This window comes from Tupaia chinensis, unplaced genomic scaffold (assembly GCF_000334495.1).
Source record: "Tupaia chinensis unplaced genomic scaffold, TupChi_1.0 Scaffold000646_1, whole genome shotgun sequence".
NCBI lineage: Eukaryota > Metazoa > Chordata > Mammalia > Scandentia > Tupaiidae > Tupaia > Tupaia belangeri.
This window is the reverse complement of record NW_006160167.1, coordinates 839,097-852,069: the sequence shown is the minus strand read 5'-3', so window position 1 is coordinate 852,069 and position 12,973 is coordinate 839,097. Positions and strand designations below refer to the sequence as shown.

The following is a 12,973-nucleotide window of genomic DNA, read 5'->3' as shown; positions in this document are numbered from 1 at the left end:
AACCATGGTTGACCATGTGAGAGTCCAGCCACCATAATCACCATGCCACCTGCTGGTCCAAACCTGATTTTTAAAATCAAACTTTTCACCTCTTAGGACTTAGTTTGCAGAAAGACTTACCTTTCCATGTCCATGTAAGCTGAGTCCCTTGAACATCTTATTCATTTAAACATATGCACTGAAATGATTTAATATCATTGATGATCAATATTTCAAATGATAGTTGCTCTTTTGATAGTTCAGGAGAAAATAGTGATGCTATCTCTAAAATATTCATTTGTGTGGTAGGCAGAATAATGCCTTCCCCAAATATGTTCACATCCTAATCTCTGGAACCAGTGAACATGGTACATACATGGCAAAGGGAAGTTAAGGTTCAGATGGAATTAAGGTTGCTATCAGCCAGTTTCAAGATAAGGAAAAAAGCTGCATGCACAGGACTATTCATAAAGCTTTTTTTTTAGTAAAAAATCTTGAAATGACCTAAATGACCATCCATGTTGCACTAGTTACATAAATCATGATGCAGCTCTAAAGCGGAATAATAGGTGGCCATTAAAAAATGACTAGTTAGAAATCAGGGTTTCTCAGCAGTGATACCATTGCCATTTGGAACCTGTTAATTCTTTGTTGTGGAAGGCTGTCCTGTGAATTGTGGGATTTTAGCAGCATCTCTAAATGCTACCCACTAGTTGCCAGTAGCAACTGCACTAGCACCCTCCCACTTGTGAAAACTAAAAATGTCTCCAGACTAATCACTTCAGGTTGAGAACTACTGATCTAAATGAACTAATACCCCAAGATATATTAAGTGAACAAAGGAAGATGAGAACTGTATGCATGTATATATATATATATCCTACCAACTGGGTAAGATATTTACCTCTATCTTTCTATAGCTTCAAAGATTTTTTTTCCTTTTTAATTGCCAGAGGAATGTGTATGCTCACCAGAGAGAGAGACACACACAGAGGTTTAAACAGGAAGAGAGAGAGAGAGAGAAAGAGAGAGAGAGAGAGATAGTGAAAACACACCCCAATGGGACATGATCATACTGCAATCCCTTCTTATTTATTTCTCCATCCTTTTAGGGTTTAGGGCATGCACATATATGCACCTGGCATGTTTTTTAATTGCTGGGGCCAGGACTCACACCATGAATGGCCGTGTGGCATCCAGCTCCCTTAACCACTTGGCTATGGGGCCAGCCTAATCTGTCTACATCTTGATTATGCATGTGTGCAATAGCTCTGGAGGGATACACAAGAAACCAGTAGCAGATGATTTTGTGAACAACTGGAGGACAGAAGGTGAAACGGGAAGAAATCTTTCTTTTCACTTTATGCTCTCCTCTACTGTTTGAATTTTTATCATGTGCATGTATTACTTTAGAAAAAAGTCTAGAAACTGGCTTAAGTTTGTGTAACCCAGCAGCTTCTAACTTACATGATTTCATCTCCCCCCCCCCTTGAATAACGTACTGATGTACTTTGAGAAACATTTCTTTGATTCACTTTCATTGCATGAGTTTGTTGAGAAAATCATGACATGTTTGTCAATGCAAAAATTCATCATGACTTTTCCAACGATGCAATATAATTTTTGAAGAGTCAGTCGTTTTCTTGTTTACAGTCTGGGAATGCACTGTTTTAGAAGACTTCTGAACTGCAGAGTACAGAGTAGTCCATCTTACAAATCTGACTTAATAGAACCATGGTGACTGGGTTCAATTATGCTGAAAGGCTAAGAATTTATTAGTCTTGCCTTCCTTCCAAAAAAACTGCTGATGCAAATAAAGTTCTTTCCATAAAGCATTCACTTTAAGCTGGCCTAAAAAATTTTCCTTCTTGGGTTTTCTACAAACCTGGCTCAGTTGTTTTGTGTTGATATCTCAGTATTTGCTTGTATCCTTGCTAAACTGATGTTTAAGATTGGTGGTGGTACTTCTTTATGTATTTATTTATTTTTGAGAGAGATTTTTTTCCCCTTCTTTTCTTTAGAGCATGTATGCTTGCCAGGGAGACAGAGTGAGACAAAACACACACACACACACACACACACACACACACAAACACACAAGAAATCACCCTTCTAGAGGGGATGGCCATGCCACAATCCTGACTCCATTCTCAGGGTTTTGGGCACGTGCAAACACACACACACACACATACACCTAGAGTGAGTTTCAAGCTGCCCAGGTTTGGGACTCAAACTGCAGTCAGCCATGTGGCTGGGAGTCCAGTGCCTCAACCACCACACCACCTGCTGGCCTTGATGGTACTTTCTTACTATACTCATTTACTAAGAGATGTCAGTACTACATTGATGCTAACACTACATAAGAGCTAGAATTAAGTTAGTACAGGTCTATCACTGTTAAAGATGCACTTTACCTCTATTACTTACAATAACCTCATAAAGAAGATGATATTGTCCCCATTTTATTGATGGAAAAACTGAGGCTCCAATAACAGCTTGCCCAATGCCACTCAGCTTTGAAAGGACAGATCTAGGATTCAAACAGCTTTTTTCTTTTAAATCTGATTTCCTACTCTATTCTGCTAGCTCAGGTCTTCTGTTTAATAATATTTTTCTGTTGCTTTTAAATGCATCCCAAGCAAGATTTTTCCAGTTCTTCAAGGCTTATGTTAATAGCAGCCAGAAGTGGTTATGGCGCTGGACTTCTACATGGCTGACTACAGTTTGAGTCCTGAACCTGGAGACTTGAAAATCATGCCTGATTGGGACCAGCAAATGGTGTAGTAGTTATGTTGTTGAAATTCCACATGGCTGACCACAGTTTGAGTCCCAGACCCAGCAGCTTGAAATTTACATTGAGCGCGTGTGCACGCATGCCCAAGATCCCAGGAGGAGAATGGAAGAGAAGGGATTACAGTGTGACCATCCCCTAGGGTTCTCATTTTTCCTCTCACAGTCTCTCTTGCTTCCCCGCCCCAACACACACACACCCTGTGAATGCATGTGTCCTAAGGCAAAAGAGAAAAAAGAAAAGAAAAGAAAAAGAAAAGGAAAAAGAAAGGAAAAGAAAGAAAGAAAAGAAAATCATGCTCGGCATTTGTGTGTGCATGCCCAAGATCTCAGGCGAAGAATGGAAGAGAGAGACTTGTGGTGTGGCCATCCCTGGCTTTCCCTCTCTCTGTCTTTTGCAAGAATGTTGCCCACACTGCCTGAACCCTATGGCAAAAACCTTAAAAAAAAAAAGGCAATCAGGGGTTGATAAAAATGCTACTAATATATCCCATACAAAGCCATGTTGTCAGGATTCAAGTGTTATCCCTTATCATCTGTTATATTTTGAAACCAATTTGCAAGTAAACCCTGCCTGGTGTGAGCCTATCATCATTTTAATTTCCGTTGAAGAGATACAACTGTCCCAACTGATTAAATTAAAATGAAATTTAGACTTGGGCAAGTGGCATGTCTAAAGGAATAAAATGTTCAATTTCTCATGCATGGGTTCTAAATATTCCAGCTGTCCAAGCTACATTTGGGTGTCTGCAGTTATTTGCAAACTGTAATGTCTTTGTTCTTCAGGAAAAGGACAACTTATTCATCTGCATTAACTAATTTCTACCAAATATTCATTGTCTTCCCTCAAATTTGTATACCGTTTCAAAAGGCTGAGCTACAAATGCCTTTTGTTTAATAACGGAAGATGTCCATGGAGCTTGCTGTTAATAGTTTTCCTCTTCCAGTTACATTTGACAAGATACACAGTCCATTAGGCTCTTGTTTAGGGCCTTGGGCATCAAATGAGAATTTTTCAGCAATTACTTTGGCAGAATTTCTTCCTTTTGAGTTGCCTGAAGCAACCAGTTAAAAATCAGTAATGGCTAATTAGATTGTGTTTATTATGTTTCTTTTAACTTGACTGTTGTCAGACCCTTTCTCTAATAGTTTTCTGCTATATAGTCTCTTTATTTTGCATGAATGATTAACTTCCAAAGAATCTTCGGGCAAAGCTGATCCTAAGAGGTGTTCTGCAACAAAAGAGTTTCATAATCAAATCAGTTTGGGAAATGCTCTTCTATAGCTTCTTTTTGGACAGTTGCAATGTTTAAAAGTCTCATAAAGGCTCTGAGAGCTTCTTTGGTAAAGAAATGTGTTTAATTTATTTTAATCTAGCTTTTCTGAAATTTTTAATACCCAAGATCACCTTTTCTTGTCTTCCTTCCATCCTTTCTTCCTTTCTCCCTTCTTTCCTCCCTCACATCATTTTGTCCCTTGGTCTGTTCTTTAACTTACACCTATAAAGTCTCATGGTGAGTTTCACTTTGGAAAACACTGGCTTAAGCCATTGCAAGGCCAAAGGGGACAGGCTATGCCCTCGGCCCCTAGAGCATGAGCTCATTGCCTAGTGGGGTGCAGACTCACTGAAACTCCACGTTTCACGTGCAGCTCCTGACACTCTGCTTGAATGCCTGACGGACATGTAGGCTTTCATTGAATGGCCACTGAATGAATGAGGCCTTCTTTTAAAAATATGTTTATGGTATACATTTAAGGTGTAGAACATGTTTTTGTTTTATGTTTTATTTCTAGAAGGCAAGTGTGCTCCCCAGAGAGAAACAAAGAGAGGCAAGTAAACTCCCCATGGGGAATGCTCATGCCCAAATCCCTTCTTTCCCATCTCTTCTTATTTTTGGGATTTGGGGCATGCACAGGTGCCCAGTAGTATGTTTCTTAAACTGCTGGGTCTGGGACTCAACCTGCATGGTTAGCCACATGGGATCCAGTAGCCTTAACCACCAGGCCACATAGTTGGCATTTATATATATATATACACACATACACATACATATATATATATATATATATGCACATATATATATAAATATATTAAAATATATTAAAATATATAAATGATATATATATATATAAATTTGTATATAAATGATTCCTACTGTAAAGCAAATTAACGTATCCTACTCTATCCATCTTCTCAGCTAATTCACTTTTTGGGGTGAGCGCATTGATACAAGTTCCTGAAATCTACCCTCTTAGCAGATTTCTAGCATATAACACAATATGATTAACTGTAATCATCATGTTGTACATTAGATTTCTAGATTTACTCATCCTACGCAGCTGTAACTTTGACCAGCACCTTCCCATTTTCCCCTGTGCCTTTTAGAATAGTTTAAAATTTACAGAAAAGTTATAAAGCTATTACAGAGTATTCACAGTTCCACCTCCTTCCTCATTTTCACAATATTAGCATCTTAAATGATAGGTTTGTTACAGTGAATGAATCAGTATTGGTGCTTTATTTGTTTATTATTATTTACTTTAAGATTTTTGCCATGGGGTATGTGCACTCACCAGAGAGACACAGAGAAAGAGAAAGTGAGAAATCACCCCCCAGGGGAGATGGCCATGCTGCAATCCCTCCTCCTCTGTTCTCCTCTCAGGATTTTGGGCACACATGCACACATGTCCAGTGTGATTTTCAAGCTGCTAGGTCCGGGACTTGAACCACACAGTCGGCCACGTGGGACCCAGTGTCTTAATCTCCACTCCACGTGCTGGCCCTTGGTGTATTTGTATTATTAACAACTAAGGTCCATGTTTTATTCAGATCTCTTCAGGTTTTTTGTTTGTTTGTTTGGTTGGTTTTGTTTTTTAGAGAGGTTTTTGCCATAGGGTGCATGCACTCGCCAGATAGACAGAGAGAGACAGAGAGACAGAAAGCTAGAAATCACCCCCCAGGGGGGATGGCCACGCTGCAATCCCTTCTCCTCCATTCTCCTCTCGGGATCTTGGGCACGCACGCACACGCACCCAGCCTGAGTTTAAGCCACTGGGTCGGGACTCGAACCGCGGTCTACTACATGGGAGTCCAGTGACATAGCCATTACTCTAACTGCTGGTCCCAGATCACTGTAGTTTTTACCTAATGTCCTTTTTCCATTACAGAATACCATTCGAGTCTTAAATCTCTCACCTGTCATAGTTTCTTATGCTTACTTTGTTTTTCCGACCTTGACAAATTTGAGATGTACTGCTGAAAATGATTGCTTTTTTTTCCCCTTTACTCCTTTTGTTATTTAATTTATGACAAAGCACAGCTGGTAACAAACCACTGGGGTGTCTTTCACAACTTGTGCAAAAACTTGTGAACAAACCCCCCAAATGTAAAATGTGGAATCCCTGAATTTGGAGAGCCAAGACCATAAGCACATGTTTAAATGAATCACGCGTTTCAATCTTCTTTTTTGCTGGAACTGCTTTGCTTTTTTTGCTTTTTCTCTTTTTATCTTAGGAAATGAGATTGTTTTCAGCTTTTCATATCCCTCTGAGAGTCCTGTTCAGAGTAAATCTCTTTTCTATAACAAGAACACACCCAGAAAAGCAAAGCCCAGTGAGACTTGGCTTTGGCAAACACTTAATACTCTTGTGGTCTTCAACTCTGGTCTTTGTCTTAAGATGGAGAAATACTTTGCTGGGCTTATTCTCATATTTTCACAGTTCTTATTCCTGAAGCTAGAACTTCTGCTGTCAGGTCTCCAGGCACCAGATTTTACCAGATCATCTCTGGTGTTACCATAACTGGACTTTTTCTTCTATCAGTAAAATAAGACATCAATCAAGTGCAGGCATTTTTACTTTTACTTCTAAATAATGTCTTTTTTTTTTTTTCTCCTAGGACTTTCTTCCTATTATAGTCTTTGAAAATTAAGATTTTAATGCTAAAGTTGTTGTTTCTTCCTTTTTAAGGAATTCAGTGACTTCTTTAGATATTGGGTCATCGGAAAATCATGCCGTATTTGTCTGTTTTTCTATGCAAAGATGCATCATGACTTTTCTGACCACCCACTAATTCAGCTCCTTAGCTGTGTTTGCAGGAGAGCCAAATTTTGCCAATATTTTTGAGTTAATCTCTAGCAACTTGTCAGGTTTTTTCTTTTTGTTTTTGTTTTTGCTTGAGAGCATGTATGCTCAGAGAAAGACAGAGAGAAGGAGAGGAGAAAGCGCTTCTGATGGGGAACAGACACCTAACAATCCCTTCTCCTCCGTGTCTCCCCCTTTTCTAGATTTTGGGCATGCACAGGTATCCAGTGATGTGTGTTGCAAGCTGCTGGGTCCAAGACTGAAATCATGTGGTCAGCCATGTGGGATCCAGCTACTTTAACCATTAGGCCATGGAGCTGGGCCTGGTTAGGTCTTAAGTTGAGTAAATACTTCGCTTCTTCACCAACAGTTAGTTGCTCCTTTGCTTGGAAGTATTGCCTCCCTCCAATTGCCATTTTATCAAAACTGTTGAGCTTTCTTTCTTTCTTTCTTTCTTTCTTTCTTTCTTTCTTTAAGAGGTTTTTGCTATAGGGCACGTGTGCTCGCCAAAAAGACAGAGAGAGACAGAGAAAGCAAGAAATCACCCCCGGAGGGGGGATGGCCATGCTGCAATCCCTTCTCCTCTATCCTCCTTTCGGGATCTTGGGTACACATGCACATGCGCCCGGCATGAGTCTAAGCTACTGGGTCCAGGACTTGAACCGTGGTCAACTACATGGGAGTCCAGCGACAGAGCCATTATGCTAACTGCTGGTCCCAAAACTGTTGAGCTTTCTTGAGAGAGAGAGATGATGTTTTATTGTCAATTACAAAATAAACAGGAGTATTTATATATTTCTGTTAAACCTTTCCCTTTTCTGGTTGTTTAGAACAATTTATGACTTTGCTTATCCTTTTCACTTCCTTCTTCCTTTTCTTCATTTGTTCTTTTTTTCTCTGCTTCCTTGTCCAATTCCACCTCTCCTTCTTCCCTCTTCCATGTTGGGCTAAGGTATGATTAAGGAGAATAAAATGAAAACCTGAAGAATGGTATGTACTTGTCAACTTCTCAGGGACCATTTGTAGTTTGTTAATCCAAAAGAATTTCCAACCTGACACTATATCTGGGGATGAGGCAGAGAAGAGGGAAGGGGAAAGGGAATGGCTGAGGGTTGTTTTTAGACAGCATCTCGCTGTTGGCAATCTTTCTGCTTCAACGTCTCAACTGGGACCACGGGCTCATGTTACCACACCAGGTTTTTTCTGGACAGAGCCTCACCATGTTGCCAGGCCAACCTTGAACTCGTGATCTTCCTGCCTCAGCCTTCTGACTTGCTGGGATTACAAGCATACGCCACTGCACCTGGCCTTGAGGTTGGATCAAGTATTGAACCTGGTCTCCCATGTGGTTCCAGCCTGTGGAGTGTGCATGCCTTCCCCCTCCCCCTTGCTCCCCGAGTGGGCCTGGTTGAGTATTTATAATAAAGAATCTTCTATCATCTGCTTATACCAAGGGTTGGTCAACTTCCTCTGCAAAGGGCTGAATAGGAAATATTTTGGACTCTGCAGGCCGTTTGGTCTCTGTTACTACTGCTTGTCTCTGCCTTTGTAACAGGAAGCAGCTGCACCAATATGTAAGCAAATGAATATGGCTGTATTCCAATAAAACTTTATTTATGGGCAATGAGGTTTGCAAATCATACAATTTTCACGTGTCATGAAATAGTACTCCTTTTTTTGGATTTCTTTTTTCACCCAACATAAAGACCATTCTTATTGCGTGGACCATACAGAAATGGAGGCGGAGTGGATATAGTCTGCAGGTTCTGCTTTATGGCTGGCTTGTGCTTGTGTTACTGCTGGCTTCTGCCCAGAACCTGAGCCCTCCCTCCTACCAGCCAACCAACTGCCAGACGAACCCACAGCAGGGCTAGAGAAATGAGAGGAGTGCAGGGAGGGTGTCTTATGGAGGACTGACCCAGGGAGATAAGGGCTCCTTCTCCAGGTGGAGGGACAGAGCCGTGCTTGATGCCTTGTGCCTGCTAAAGCCAGAGTCCCAGGTCAATGAGGGCAGTTGACGCAGTAACGTCTACACCTCATTGGCATCCTCGTATGAAAGTCACCACCCTTTATCCAGAACTCATAGTGTGTCAGCCGCCCTACTTGAGATACCTGATTGACTCTTCCCTCTTCTACGTGGTAGGTGTGATTGTTCCTCTATAAGGGACCTGATCAATACCTTGCCTGAGTCACACAGCTGGTGAGTGACAGAATTGGACTTGAACCCTGGCCTGACTGACCACCCCCTCCCCTGCCCCCAAGTCCCTTTCCTTCTCCCATTCCATGTGCCTTTCCTAGGAAAGATTGCAGAAATCAAGGCAACTACTGTCTCCATAAAAGCAAGCCTTACCGTACTATTAACTAGGGAACAATTTTTGTTTTTGTTTTTTTACAAATTATTTATTTAATTAAAAAAACTGGCCAGAACCCATAAGGATCAACATGCTCTCCGAGCTGCTGACTTCCTCCATCTGCCACTTTAAGGGAAGAGGCTGTGATGTGTCAGGGACAAGAGAACCTGAGCTGAACTCCTGGCTCAGGTGTTTCCTGCCTGTGTGACTTTGGGTGATTTACTGAACTCACTGAAGCCCAGTTTCCCCTTCTGAAAAATGGAGAATGGGTGTAACAGCTCACTCAGCAGAGTCATGAGAATTCAATGAGATATGGGTGCAAGCCACCAGCACGGTGCTTGACACAAAGTAGGTGCTCGATGGGTCGATGCCGGTATCCTTCAAGCAGTCATCGTTCACTCCATCATTCCATAAGCATCTATGAATGGCTACTATGTGCCAGGCACCATGTAAGCAGCAGGATAAACAGATGAGTCAGACACAGTTCCCGCCTCCAGGAGCTGAGGAGAGTAACAGGCTTATGCACAAATAAGCTTGATGAAGTGCTGCAGGAATATGTGGGGGGCCAGAGCAGAAGTACAAAGGAGTAAATGGATATTTGTAAGTCAATAGGTGATGGGGTGCAGGTCTGTATCCAGGTAACTCAAGCTGATCCTATGCAACTCCTGCAGCCGATCGCTTGCCACCATAAATTTTGTCTCATGGAAATAAAGCAAAACAAAACAAAAAACTTTTCCTAAAAGCATCTTAAAAAAAAAAAAAAAACGATGCAAATTTAGGAAAGCAAAACAGGAAACTGAATTCCAGGCAAGGGCAAATACTTTCTTTGCAAGCCTTCTGTGCTTGATAAAGGCAACATGGAAGTTTCCTGCCAGGATGTTGACCAGAGAGAGGAACAACCTGACCAAGTGTCATTTGTTCCTCATGAGTTTCTTTAAAAAGAAAACTGATTTGATTTGTTCACATTCTCTGCTGCTTTGGGAAACACCTCCTACAACAAAGAAGTACCCAAGAGAGATTTTGGGGGAAAATGATTTCTTACAGGTCTAAACTGCCCACACGTGATGCTGGCATCCTGCCTTTGCATTTGCACAGCAACGTTACACACAACACATTACAGTGTGAGGGTGCTGGGGACAGGCTGCCTAGATTGGAGTTCTGGCTCCACCGTTTACTAGTTATATGACCTTGTAGTTACAGGAGAAATGCCATGATGCAGAGGATGTGACTACCATGGAAACTAGTCCAAAAATGTTACCATTGTCCTGTCTTCATTTGGAGTTGCCCTGGATCCCCTACCCCATCCACATGCCTCTGCAGTTGACATGGGAAGGCCAGAAAAAAAGGGGTTGGTCACGGTGCCACCTCAGGCTAGGTTTATAGAAGAAGGCTTTGTAATATAACTTGAAATCAGAAAGGAAAGAGACACTTGAGAGTGGAATAAAGTCTGAAAGTTAGGATAATAGGAAGGACATATGACCTAATAGGTGCTAATGCCAGAAGACTGACCAGAAAGAGGACGCTTTCAGCAAAAGTCACTAGCAAGGAGGAAATCTTGTGTGGAGATGGCTCAGCTGGAGGAATTGTCACCTTGACTCCTTGATGGACTTCCTCCTTCTCAGGAATAAACTACAGACACTCCATCTGGACCAAACATAGGGAGTAAGGCCTCTGCAGCATGGAGATGGGCTGGGATTAGTGGTGGAGGAAGCATAGACAATGCAACCTTTTACAGATTTGTATGTTCATAGCTTTCTTTCATTCTCTCTCATTGCACCATCTTTTCATTATATGCAGATAAGGAAAGGCTGAGTTGTTTTTCTTTTTGGCTGCTGGACATTTAGGAGCTCTGGGAAAAGCTGGGAATGATCCCTGATGAGCGGTGCTTGGGCAATGGAGCAGAAGAATGCTGAGAGCTTCAGAATGACTGGTGGGACCTGCAAGTGGAGAAGGAAAGCAAATTCTTGGAAGAGAACATGAACAGTGTCAAGGAAGTGATATCTTGACTTCAACAAGTATTTTAAATAATCGGTGAGTATGACATGAAGCTAAGATTGGCCATGTGAGATCCTGCTCCTCCAACCACTAGGCCACGGTGCTGGCCCCAAAGTTTTTACTACAGTAGGTGAGATATAATAGAACAGAATTTTATTTTCTGTATTACTGAGGATTAGTTTGGACTGCAAGTAACAGAAACTCTCCCTGACTAAGGACAGGCCTATATAAAATATGGGATTATTTTTGTCTCGTGTGACAGTCCAATTAGGCAGTTCAAGGCTGGTGTGGCAGCTCCATAAAACCCTCAAGGTTCCAGACCCTTTCAGCTTTCCTCTGTCATTCCTAGGGGTGGCTTGCCTCCTCATGGCCCAGGACCCACATCTGAGTCTTAGACAGCAAGACAGAGAAAGGCCAAAGAAAAGAGAGGGCCAAGGGCAGATACCCAGTGTCTTTTAAGGAAAGTTCCCAGAAACTTCTACATGAAATTGTGCCCCTATTTCATTAATCAGAACTTGGAAACAGGACCACACCTGGCCAGGGAAGCTTGGGAATAGGTTGTGTTGTCTAGATATCTATCAATATATTTCCAGTTAAAAAAAAACAAGAGTTCTGTTACTGAGGGAGAGAGGAAGAATGGGTATGAGGGATTTGCTGGTTTTTCTTTGTCATAATAACATTAAAAATTTAAAAAGCAAGGGGACCAGCAGTTAGTGTAATGGCTATGTCGCTGGACTCCCATGTAGTTGACCATGGTTCAAGTCCTGGACCCGGTGGCTTAAACTCACACTGGGCGCGCATGCGTGCGTGCCCAAGATCCCAAGAGGAGAATCGAGGAGAAGGAATTGTGGTGTGGCCATCCCCCCTGGGGGGCAATTTCTCACTTTCTGTCTCTCTGTCTCTTTCTGTCTTTCTGGTGAGCACACACGCCCTATAGCAAAAAAGCCTCCACCCCAAACAAATTAAAAAGCAAGGATAAGAGTTTATAACTTCACAATAGCTGAAAATTATTCTCTGAATCTTAATGAAAAGTAAATTTAAAATAAGGCTCCCAGTCAAGACTCTCACTTTAAAAATGATTACCCTTGAGTCAAAATAATCCCCCTTCACCCTGAGATAACACTGGATTTGATTCAAGTGGCCAAGGCTCTCCAAGGCATGGAGAGGGTTGGTTTGACCCTGCCCTAGTAACCCTGTCTCAGAAGGTTTCTAGAGGAAAGCAGTCATTTCTGCTTGCTCTTCTTTGGCTCTGAGATCAGGCAGACAATTCCCTTGTCTCCCATCCCATCATCACCATCCTAGTGCATCTCTCCCCTCTTCATCAGTCTTCCTCACTACGAGCTGGAAAATCTTCTTTTTTTTTTTTTTTTTTTTGTTGTTGAGTTTTTTTTTTTATTTTATTTTATTATCATCATAATCTTCTTTCTATTACACTAGATTACATATAACTTTACATTGACTTCCATTGCTTTTTCAAAAGGGAATGCCATGCATGTCAGTCAATACAGAGATATCAATCGCCCCGCTTTATCATTCAATATCTTTTCCATGCTTTTCCCAATAATTATTATTATAATTTTTTTAAACAATCAATCACTATTTCTCATTTTGCTTATTAAAAAGACTTCACCCATCATGAAATACTTCCCAGACCGGTTCAGTTGAGAATACTATACATGTCATCATCAACAGGTAATAAACCATATCTATTTCTCATTAACATCCTGCCTCTCTATTGTTCACTGCTGTCTTTATCCTCTTCTCTCTCCTTTTTT

At 41.4% G+C, this 12,973-nt stretch overlaps 1 pseudogene; it reads left to right on the top strand.

Annotated features, from left to right (window-relative positions):
* The first annotated feature begins 8,821 nt into the window (after positions 1 to 8,821).
* The window catches only part of LOC106736114 (10 kDa heat shock protein, mitochondrial pseudogene), a 33,494-nt pseudogene continuing 29,342 nt past the window's right edge, over positions 8,822 to 12,973 (top strand).